General features: G+C 38.1%; 2 long non-coding RNA genes across 2 annotated transcripts; one reads left to right on the top strand and one right to left on the bottom strand.

Moving 5' to 3' along the window:
• The first annotated feature begins 3,612 nt into the window (after positions 1-3,612).
• LOC134444152 (uncharacterized) lies at positions 3,613-4,715 on the top strand. Its single transcript, XR_010033890.1, has 2 exons — positions 3,613-3,896; positions 4,582-4,715. It is a non-coding gene; the product is annotated as an uncharacterized LOC134444152 (long non-coding RNA).
• Positions 4,716-5,992: 1,277 nt separating this feature from the next.
• On the bottom strand, positions 5,993-7,099 carry LOC134444151 (uncharacterized). Its single transcript, XR_010033889.1, has 2 exons — positions 6,808-7,099; positions 5,993-6,126 (listed from the first exon to the last, which is right to left on the bottom strand). It is a non-coding gene; the product is annotated as an uncharacterized LOC134444151 (long non-coding RNA).
• Between the last annotated feature and the right edge of the window lie 5,379 nt (positions 7,100-12,478).

The following is a 12,478-nucleotide window of genomic DNA, read 5'->3' as shown; positions in this document are numbered from 1 at the left end:
AAAATTTCCCTCAGATATGCGTTTTACTCATTCTTTCTCTCCAATTTGTCTATGACATCAAAGGTCAAAACAATTGTGAAAAATCAGGGAAATGAGAAAAAACGAATACAGTAGGAGACACTGATGCAGCACTTGTTGTAGGTGCTCCTTGCACGGTCCAGGTAAAAACACCTGGATAGTCCCATGCAGAGTTGTATAAAGTAGAGATAGAAGTACTAGTACAAATGTGATTACAATTATAGTAGTATGATGATATAGTCAAGTGCATTTAAAACTTAACCCCAAAAAATTCTAACAAAAGGTTTCTCAGTGGTTTACAGTAGTATCCGATGTACTTAACAACATACTAAAAATATGCCAAAATCTGACTTCAGGAAAGGCCCTGCAACTATGTAATATCATACTACTGGTGTTGTAGTTACGTCAGTAACTGTACTTCTATTTGTACTTCATACAACTCTAGTCTCATGCAAGTCACATAGTATGCATATGCACATGGAACGGGGAAAAAGCTGGCTCCTATTGCAATACAAGAGAGGCAGAGAGAAATTCACTGCAGATAATCAGTGTCATTAACCCTTTAATGCATGAGCCATTGGACTCACACTAACGCATAACATGGGTCTAAATAGACCCGCATTCATTTCCAATGTATTTCTGAGCATTAATCATGTATTCTCTCACACAACTTCTAAAACCAATACATTTTATCCCATAATTCTTCTAAAAGTAATTACATAGGTGGTCCTTAATTCAAAAAAAGTATTTTTTAAAATGTTCTTATATTTTTATTTTACAAATAAACATGAATTTGTAATTAAATCACTAATTTCTAGACGTGGATCGAAAATGGCCCGCATTCATTTCTAATGGAAGTCTAAATCTTTCACTATAATAACTTCCACAATTAATGTATTTTAATAGCTAATGGATTAAAAGTTGTGATTTAGGCTGTTTTTAATGCACAAAATGAGTGTTATTTTTGTATCTTATATAAATAAACACACAAATAATTCCCCCCATTATTGCAGACATATCCTAAGTCTGAAGTGTTTCACGTTAGGAACTAAAATATATTTAAAAGGATTCCAGTCAGGAACAAATAAACTGCGGACAGTTTTTGACCATTGTTGACCACTGCTGACCTATTGGATTTAAGCATTCCAGGTCATGCATATTTGTGTAATAAGAGACGGTGTGATCGGAGGAGCCCAATAGCCTATATCAGGGCATAATTAATGTGCATAATTGTTAGGCAACTTTGCTTTCCTATGGGAAAATATGCCACAAAAGACATCTAACAAACTCCAAAAATACTATAAACAATGTTGATGTCTTCCAGAGGGGTGTGGCTGTCTTGAAATATTGGTCACATCCGTCTAAAGCACTGTTACAAAGCCATCAGTGTCACATGACATGAGCTCACAAAGTCACTGCCAGATTACCTGCAGTGCTGTTATATTCCAGAACTGAAACCTACATTGAGTGTCCACAAGAACATTGTATTCAGCACTCAGAGATGTGGCCAAGGTAAAAGAGGCTGAAACCTGAAGACCACTCAACAAGAAACTTAAGTCAAGACTGGGTCAAGAAATGTCTTTAGACAGTTTTTTCAATGGTTTTATGAACTAGTGAAGGTGACTGTTAATGGACCAGGTAGATGAGTCTATGGCTAGATCAGCAATGTGCACACTTACATGAGTTCCTGAGTTCCACTCAAATGCCAGCAAAGTACAGCATAAATACCATGGTCTTCAAAAGATGCAAATGTCTTCCTCTCAATGATCCAGCCATGGGCTCATCCACCCTGTCTGTCAAGAGTCACTTTCTCAAGTCCATAATAGGCCTAACTTTGAAAACTCTGTCCCCAGGTATTTTTGACTCAGTCTTGACTTAATTAACTTGTCTAGTGTCATCCCTTCTTACCTTGGTCATATCTCTGAGTGCTCAATGCCCTGTTCTTCTGAACACTTGGTGTAGGTTTCTGTTGTGTAATATTATAGGACTGCAGGGTAATACTTTTTTGTAGCTCCACCTTAAATTCTTCTCAATTTTTGGCAGTGACATTTCTTACGAGACTGATGACTTTGTAATGATGCATTTCATAATTCTGTGGTAAAGTGACCAACGTCTTGCCAATTTCACGACAGCCACATCCCTCTAGTTTGTTAGATGGCCTGGAATGCTTAAATCCGATAGGTTTTCAAGTTCATATAGATTCCTGTTGGAAAATAAGCATAAAAAAGACAATATGGTCAAAAAACATGTTTGCCTAATAATTCTGCACACAGTGTATATACAAAATTAATGCGGATCATTAATTGTATAAAAAGATGTCTATTTCAAAGAATAACCATAAAGTATTTGAATTAAGTATTAATGTTGGGAGTTAATACTCCATAAATGACAAAAAGTTGAATTTTTAGTAAAAGAATCAAAATCCTTTCTCAATATGGCTAAGAGACATTAAGCTTGTGATGAAATTACATAGGAAATGAATGCGGGTCTATTTAGACCCATGTGTCTAAATATCATATAGTTATATAAAATGACTTCTATATCAAAGAATAACCATCAACAATTTAAAATAAGTATTGATGTTGGGAGTTAATACTCCATAAATGATAAAAAGTTGGACTTTTAGTAAAAGAATCAAAATCCTTTTTCAATATGGCTAAGAGACATTTAGCTTGTGATGAAATTACATAGGAAATGAATGCGGGTCTATTTAGACCCATGTGTCTAAATATCATATAGTTATATAAAATGACTTCTATATCAAAGAATAACCATCAAGTATTTAAAATAAGTATTGATGTTGGGAGTTAATACTCCATAAATGATAAAAAAGTTGGACTTTTAGTAAAAGAATCAAAATCCTTTTTCAATATGGCTAAGAGACATTAAGCTTGTGATGAAATTACATAGGAAATGAATGCGGGTCTATTTAGACCCATGTTATGCGTTAAAGGGGTAGTAACCAAAAAAGTGTTTTCACGCAAAAAGTTATGATGCATAAAAATAAATTAAGTCATCTAAGGGACAAAAACAAGTCAATTGAGGAATTCATGGAGTGCTGAATAAGAAAATTGTATTCTTACAAAGAAATAGAAATTGTAAACACAGCCGGGTCTATTTAGACCCATGTTATGCGTTAAAGGGTTAATTATTAACTTCTGTGGAAAATGGCTCATCTGAACATACCCACTAATCAATCCCTCAAGATGCATATTTACATTTAAATGACTCTCTGAGTATATGCTGATAGTAAAAAAGCAAAACAAAACCAGAATTAATGATCAGATAAAGAGTTAATATTATCCGGTACTCATCTGACAAGGAACTGTTCTTATTTGTTCACTGATTTATTCATTCATTGGCTTACTTTATCTAATACATTAGGCCTAATTAAAAACAAAATTCATGATCTCTGCAGCAAGTACTAAATAAATGATTAATCACAATATAAGCCTTAAACGACAGGATGTATGCTTTTTAGCCTATTTATTCGTCTCTTCTCCACCTGCTGTATATCGGTATTTACAGTTTAAAAAAAAGAAATGATAAGGCCATTGTGACATGTTTTTCATATCCATGATTTGCATGTGACGTCAAACGTTCTAGTGGACGGCTACTGGACGGCAAGAGTGCCGCATTGATGAATGGATTCCTATGGGACTCGCAACGTTTAGTAACTCATAACGTAACTTAGATCGCCGATAAACTAAACACCGTGAACACCCATTGTGCTGTTTGTTACAAAAACAGATAGGGTTACAACCCAGGCGTGACTTTTCACTGGATCTCAAAATAAAACGAGAAAGCTGAGGTGAATCGCGGCAACCAACTGGAAAACCATCAAACTAGCCTACTCAAGTAGCTGGATGAGCACCACGGTAAGTTTCTCATTTGCCATCCTTTGTATCATCATTTGTCTCTTAATTCGTGAACGCTAGTTAATTTAAGTCTAATGTGCAATTTCAGTGGCTTTTTCTGTGAGGTCAATGTAAGATGCTTTCCATGATTAACGTTAATTATCAGCATCATTACGCTATGATGATGGACGTATGCTAAGATATTGCAGGCTGTAACATAAGCGGAATTCATAAAGCTCTAGGTGAAATAGCAAGGCTATGACGTTCATACTGTTAAGGTTCAAATGTAAAAATAAACCATGTGTACATCTCTAGCGCTGATTTCCCAAGTAGTAGGCCTACTCTCCAGCATGATGCTGTCATGAAATGCCAATCACCTTATCCATGCTGGCCTATTTATAATGACATGCATAGGCCCAGTGTCGATGTTGTTAATATGAAGTCCACCACTTTGTTGTGTTGTCATCCAAATTGTCTGCCCTCTGAAATCAGTCACACACATCAGAGGCTTGGTTTGGGAGGTGGTATTACGATTGGAGGGTTGCAGGTTCAAATCCCATCCTACACCTCTCCCTTCACCTCCCATCCAGGCTGAAGTAGGCCTATGAGCTAGGCACCAAGCCCCATGCTGCAGGGACAATTCACTGTGAGTAACGAAGTTGCTTTGGATAAGTGTCAGCTAAGTGTTATCTTTCTGTTTCTCCAGATGAGAAGAGCGATGATCTGATGTCATGACACATTGGATGTATGGAAGAGCCAGAGGTCCAGCACACCAAGTCAAGTTTAGCCGATTTCAACCTCTTAATCACACCAACTCAATGTAGTAATCAGTTCATTCAATGGCTCAAAGACTTTATTTTAGACACAAAGTACAAATACATTTCAAGGTTTTGTAGGTGATGGGAGGGGACATGTACAATAGACGTGCAAGCACTTATTTATAATATTAATAAATGGTTATCTGAACTAGGCCTGTAATAGTCAACCCATTGATGCTGGATGCTGTGTACTCGTTGCATTGACCTAGGTGCCTGGAGCGACACAGCATTTAGGCATGACATATTAGATTTTTTTAGATTAAAAATGTGGGTATGTTAGAGCTGAATTAACATGTTCTAATGCAAGAGGATGGTCTTAGCTTTTAAAACTCATATCATGTCTGTATGTGCTTCAGAGACTTATTTAGTTATTTGGGTTTTTTTTATAGGATGAGGACACCTTTCTTAAAAGGGGCATAGGCAATTAGCTGGCATTTTGGTGCCGGCTGAAATGGGTTAATATTATTTACATACAGCACTATCCCCATACCAGTATACCCATGTCACCTGAGATATACATTTAGTGGAGACAATATAATTAGTTAGACTAGACTGAAGATTGACAGGCGGTCATGGGTAAGTGGTTAGAGCAGGGGTGTCAAACTCATTTTGGTCCGGGGGCCGCATACAACCCATGTGGACCTCAAGCGGGCCGCATTAGTAACATCATCGCAAAAAAAAAAAAAAAAAACGTAAAGCAGAGGATTAGTGTTCAGTACTATCACGTTTTAAGTGTGTTGAATATGTAGAAAGCAATGCAATACTGATAATCCTATGCAAAATTTCCTTGACTTCATTCATTCATTGGCAACCGTCACCGGACCAAAATGAGTTTGACACCCCTGCTCTAACCGCTTACCCATGACCGCCTGTCAATCTTCAGTCTAGTCTAACTAATTATATATATTGTCTCCACTAAATATATATCTCAGGTGACATGGAAACCCAAATAACTAAATAAGTCTCTGAAGCACATACAGACATGATATGAGTTTTAAAAGCTAAGACCATCCTCTTGCATTAGAACATGTTAATTCAGCTCTAACATACCCACATTTTTAATCTAAAAAAATCTAATATGTCATGCCTAAATGCTGTGTCGCTCCAGGCACCTAGGTCAATGCAACGAGTACACAGCATCCAGCATCAATGGGTTGACTATTACAGGCCTAGTTCAGATAACCATTTATTAATATTATAAATAAGTGCTTGCACGTCTATTGTACATGTCCCCTCCCATCACCTACAAAACCTTGAAATGTATTTGTACTTTGTGTCTAAAATAAAGTCTTTGAGCCATTGAATGAACTGATTACTACATTGAGTTGGTGTGATTAAGAGGTTGAAATCGGCTAAACTTGACTTGGTGTGCTGGACCTCTGGCTCTTCCATACATCCAATGTGTCATGACATCAGATCATCGCTCTTCTCATCTGGAGAAACAGAAAGATAACACTTAGCTGACACTTATCCAAAGCAACTTCGTTACTCACAGTGAATTGTCCCTGCAGCATGGGGCTTGGTGCCTAGCTCATAGGCCTACTTCAGCCTGGATGGGAGGTGAAGGGAGAGGTGTAGGATGGGATTTGAACCTGCAACCCTCCAATCGTAATACCACCTCCCAAACCAAGCCTCTGATGTGTGTGACTGATTTCAGAGGGCAGACAATTTGGATGACAACACAACAAAGTGGTGGACTTCATATTAACAACATCGACACTGGGCCTATGCATGTCATTATAAATAGGCCAGCATGGATAAGGTGATTGGCATTTCATGACAGCATCATGCTGGAGAGTAGGCCTACTACTTGGGAAATCAGCGCTAGAGATGTACACATGGTTTATTTTTACATTTGAACCTTAACAGTATGAACGTCATAGCCTTGCTATTTCACCAAGAGCTTTATGAATTCCGTGTTACAGCCTGCAATATCTTAGCATACGTCCATCATCATAGCGTAATGATGCTGATAATTAACGTTAATCATGGAAAGCATCTTACATTGACCTCACAGAAAAAGCCACTGAAATTGCACATTAGACTTAAATTAACTAGCGTTCACGAATTAAGAGACAAATGATGATACAAAGGATGGCAAATGAGAAACTTACCGTGGTGCTCATCCAGCTACTTGAGTAGGCTAGTTTGATGGTTTTCCAGTTGGTTGCCGCGATTCACCTCAGCTTTCTCGTTTTATTTTGAGATCCAGTGAAAAGTCACGCCTGGGTTGTAACCCTATCTGTTTTTGTAACAAACAGCACAATGGGTGTTCACGGTGTTTAGTTTATCGGCGATCTAAGTTACGTTATGAGTTACTAAACGTTGCGAGTCCCATAGGAATCCATTCATCAATGCGGCACTCTTGCCGTCCAGTAGCCGTCCACTAGAACGTTTGACGTCACATGCAAATCATGGATACTATGGCCAACATCAATCAAACTGCCAATAATGCCTAATTAAAAGATTGACATAAACTTTGAATAAATGGTGAATGGCACAGTTGGAACATGATGGCCATCAAAAAGTCAACTCAGGGTATGTAAAATATAACTTGAGTGAAAAGTTTACATGTACAGTATAGGATTCATTTCTAGACCATGATAATGATGTGAAGATTTGGCATGTGTGTGTGTGCGTGTGTGCGTGTGTGTGTGTGTGCGTGTATGTGTGTGTGCGTGTGCGTGTGCGTGTGCGTGTGTGTCGCGTGACAACCGGTGCCGTACGGCAGTCTGCCCACACAGCTGGTGTGTGAATGTTTATGTATGCGTGTATGTCTTTCTTCAAAGTGTTTTGAGTAAACTTCATAGTTGTGATACTGTGCTACTTAAATACACATTGTAATGTATTGTATTGTAATATGGGTCAGTCATATTTGATTTTTGTTCATGGCCCCTAATATGAATAAGCATCTAATGTAAAGTAACTATGTGTACCAATTGTCATGCTTTTACCACAAATTACCAGGTAGTTAATATGGGCTGGCCATATTTGATTTGGCGGCCATCTTGAAAACAATGTTTTTTTTCCCCGCGACGCCTCCAATGCTAATATTAATCAGCATATCAAGGACATGTGTACCGATTTTCATGCTTTTACCACCAAGTGTCAGGTAGATTCATTAATATGGGTTGGTCATATTGGATTTGGCGGCCATCTTGAAAGCAATAATTTTTTTGTGACTCCTCCAATGCTAATGTTAATCAGCATATCAAGAAGGATATGTGGACCGTTTTTCATGCTTTTACTAACAAGTCTCAGGTAGATTCATTAATATGGGTCGGTCTTATTGGATTTGGCGGCCATCTTGAAAACGATAAATTTTGCGCAACGCCTCCCACGCTTAACTTAATCAGCATATCAAGAAGGATATGTGTACCGATTTTCATGCCTTTACTACCAAGTGTTAGGTAGACAGGTAGATTCATAAATACGAATTGGCCATATTGGTTTTGGTGGCCATCTTGAAAACGATTAATTTTTCATGACGCCTCCAATGCTAATGTTAATCAGCATATCAAGAAGGATATGTGTACCAATTTTCATGCTTTTACTACAAAGTGTAAGGTAGATTCATTAATATGGGTCGGCCATATTGAATTTGGCGGCCATCTTGAAAACGAATAATCTTTCGCGACGCCTCCAACGCTAATATTAATCAGCATATCAAGAAGGATATGTGTACCGATTTTCATGCTTTTACTCAAAAGTGCACGATCAAATCACCCATCCGCTGGACTAGTTGGGCTTTCACAGAAAATGTTCTACGTTGTTGTATTAGTACAATAAAATAAGCAAGACATGTCTGGAAGGACTTCATCATTTCAGTTATTTACTATCACAGCTACTCACCATCAATGACAACCAGGGCTCACCAGCCAAATGCTGGGGAAAATTAAGTTTTGCTGGTAGAAAAGAAAACATACTTGGCACTTTGACCCATTATTTAATGTACCGGTATGTTTGGAGATTAACATACTAGCCATTTTGGCTACTAGTGAATAAAAAAAAGTTAATTTAGAGCCCTTCTGAAAACTCCAACAACTGGTACAGGTGATCAGTGCATCAGGGGAGGAATGTAAGGGTAGGCCCGATGGATGAACAGCATCACTGATGGTGAGGTCCTGGTGCTGCTGCAAAGCCAAAGAGGAAGACGCCTCTCTGGACACCTCTTCATGTTGGCTCCCCCATCTAATTAGAAAAAAAGAAAAGACACACATGCTATGTCAATGAATCTAGCCATGCATTGTAATGTACTGGTACAGTACTGAATAATTAACTCCCTTGGCAATATTGTCTGAATTAACATGTGATGTAAAATGTCAGAAAATAACACTCATCCCAACTTACTAGTCATGTATTTACCGGTGCTGCTGGGATGCAATTCCTGGCCACCATGACGCATGGTTTTAGTTTGAGTGCTGACCACCTGACTGATGAACCTGCAATTACTAAACAATAAAAACAATACAAGATAAATAACAGGTTTGTTGTGCTTTTCTTTCTCTTGTGAAGGTCATCTTTACAAATGATGTATTTAATCAAATCAAATCAAAATTATTTAATCAAAGTATGTAACCGACATTCTGTCCTATGTGTTTCTACATGTGCAATGTAATGCAACACCGATTTGAAACATTGAAGTATGTCAAGTCAGCTTTTATTGTCACTTATGGTCATACAAGGGAAACGACGTTTTCTCTCTACCATGCCAGGACAGGACTGACAATTACAGACAGACAGAAAGTGCAAGACAGGACAGGTAGCAGTGATAGACTGGTAACATAAGTGGTCAATAATAATACAGTACAAATGAACATATTGGATATGTAAACAGAAGATAAGATATAGAATTATATTTCACCTACATTGTGAAGACGTGGCTGAAACAACAATGAAATCCACTTGGATGAAACGAAGCGAGAGAATTCAAGTTAACCTACAAGATACATCTGAGATGAAAAGATATGCTATTCAAAACACCACTTTGCGAAATGCCTGACACAAAATGTACCGTGCGTCTTGTAGCCTAGTAAGTTAGGTTAGCAGCATTATCTTACCTGTGCCATGCCACGAAGAAGAGGATGCAGCCGCGGTGAGATGGGTCTCGCTGCGGACTGTAGCGGGATATCTCTCTCCCCCCTCCTCCCTCTCCCCCGCGGCCCGCGCTCATATCCCTGTCGGCCATTTTATATCACATTACCGCGGCCGCCGGGCCAGTAGTACATTTTTACAGAAAAAGACAATTATAGGGACTAGGGGATTGTAAAATGTATACATAAATAACTTGTTTTGGCTATTAAGCGTATCTTTAGGCACGTAAAAAGTAAGTAAATCGCTCTAGAAGTCTGAAGAATGCTTAGGCCCTACTCAGCAAAACCATCAGTTTGGGTTTGGAGAAGAAATGTCAAAGACGTCTTGTGAGAACTTGAAGACATGTAAGTTGACTGACTTTATGATATTTATTGGTACGTGGTGCACAACAACCTGCTGGGGACTGATAAACTTGTTAATGGCAGATTATAGTTTAATCGTCTGTAACTGTCGTTCTTAATTGCACTTGAATTAGAACTAGTGAATGGCCGACAAGGATATAGAGAGGGATATGGCGCTACAGTCCGCAGCCAGACATACTTGGCCGCGGTGCCCAGCCACCAATGAAGAAACGGTGCATAAATGTGCTTATTTTGCCAATGCAGAGGTTTGGTTTAAGTTCACAACTTTACTGAAGAAAATAAACACTGGATAAAAAAAAATATATCGCAGGCAGAGTAAGTTCATGGCTGGAAGCAAGCAACAACTTTCTCTTCTTCTCCCAGTTTCTCGTACCGCCCGTCCCGGTTATGCCATCTAGTGGAGCAGAATACATTTGAATAAATCTATGATTTGAACACATCCACCGTGGCCAACCTAGCCTGATAACGCCAGGTACATATCCCGTTTAAAAAAAATACAAGAACTACGTGTTTCTTTGGTATTTTATGGTCAAAGTTGTCTTCGTCTGCATATAATTCCTATGTACGAATGTGTACTTCTGCCGTCCAGCAAAATCGATTACGTAATATTGTGACGTCAATGCAAATGATGGATATACCATAGCCTGTGAAATCCTACTACTTTACACAATTGTTCTGATCTGAAATGTAGCATGGATTCCATCCCTCAGTGAGGGTACCAGATCTTGGGGTGCAATCAGGAGAATTAGTAGGGGTGTAAAGGCGATGGCTGCAGTTTGTTTGAATCGATACAACTAACATGATTGGATATGGGCTACACATATGCCAAATACCACATTCTCAACGACCTATAAACTGCCATGGGCAATCGTAAATCACAACTTTACTATGAGAAATTGTATAACCACCAGATTATCTCACTTGTGAGATCAACTTGTGTTAACCAGGCAAGATATACCATACAACTTGCATTGGGTGCAGGATTGCAGTTTGTTTGAAAACCTTGTGCAGCTAGAAGTAGTCATCAACTATTAGTTTCTTTGAAGTAAGCAATCATAACAATGTCCATGAATTAACAAATCAAGTGAACTTTCTGTCTAGCAATCTTGAAATCCTGGCCCTTTTGGAATTTGTACAAGGCCTATGCAGTTATCACTAAGCTCTAGAGGTGCTGTACATCCCACAAGCCCCTCAAAAGCCTTGGATTTGTACATAACGCTACTGCCGTATTACCTATTTGAGGCCTCAAGAATGCAATCAGTGTACCTATTGAAGAGTATAAGCATAGAACATTTCATACATATCTGTCCATCTGCACACAACCTATAATGCAAACAAAGTCAGCAATCTTCAAAGTGTAAGGCTTTAACACTTTATCAGTTCATGTACCTATTATAGAGTGGTAGAACACAAGAGGTGGTGCAAACTCTTGCACCTATTCTAAAGTTATCACATTACAGAAAATAATCTATTGTGGTGGTGGCAGACACAGTTTGGGCAAAACCATAACATATGCAGTAGAGTAGAGTATCGTTTATGCATCACTTCATTTGATAACATGCCAATAATGTTTAATCATTGTCAATGGTATTTTGTGAGTGTTAATTATATGCAATGCCAAAATATTTTTGTAGAAAAATATGTGATTTCTTATAAACACTATCTTAGTTGGCCATTTTGCAAGTGTTTTTTTTTCCCACAATGCCTCAATTTCTAATATTAATGAGCACATCAAGAAGTAAATGTGGACCAGTTTCCATGGTTTTACTAAAAGTGCCTGAAGGATTTATAAAAATGCGTTTGCCATATTTGATTTGTCAGCCATCTTGAAATGTAAACTTTTTTGCAAAGTATCGAGTTCTTTTATCAATCAAAATATAAAAAAGTAACTGTGCACAAATTTCCATGCCTTTACTACAAACTGTCAGGTAGCTTCATTAATATGGGTTGGCCATAATTGATGTGGCGGCTATCTTGAAAATACAGCATTTTTAGCAATGCCTCCAATGGTAGTATTTATCAGCATATCAAGAATGATATGTGTACCGATTTTCATGCTTTTATTACCAGGTGTCAAGAAGATTCATTAATATGGGTAGGCCATATTGGATTTGGCGGCCATCTTGAAAATGCTAAATTCTTCGCACCACCTCCAATGCTAATACTAATCAGCATATCAAGAAGGATATATGTACCAATTTTCATGCTTTTAATACCAAGTGTCAGGTAGATTCATTAATATGGGTCGGCCATACTGGATTTGGCGGCCATCTTGAAAACAACGCATTTTTCGCTACATCTCCAATGCTAATATTAATCAGCATATCAA

Source organism: Engraulis encrasicolus, unplaced genomic scaffold (assembly GCF_034702125.1).
Source record: "Engraulis encrasicolus isolate BLACKSEA-1 unplaced genomic scaffold, IST_EnEncr_1.0 scaffold_474_np1212, whole genome shotgun sequence".
In the NCBI taxonomy this organism is placed as follows: Eukaryota; Metazoa; Chordata; class Actinopteri; order Clupeiformes; family Engraulidae; genus Engraulis; species Engraulis encrasicolus.
Note: the sequence above shows the minus strand (reverse complement) of the source record. Positions and strands in the feature narration are given on the sequence as shown.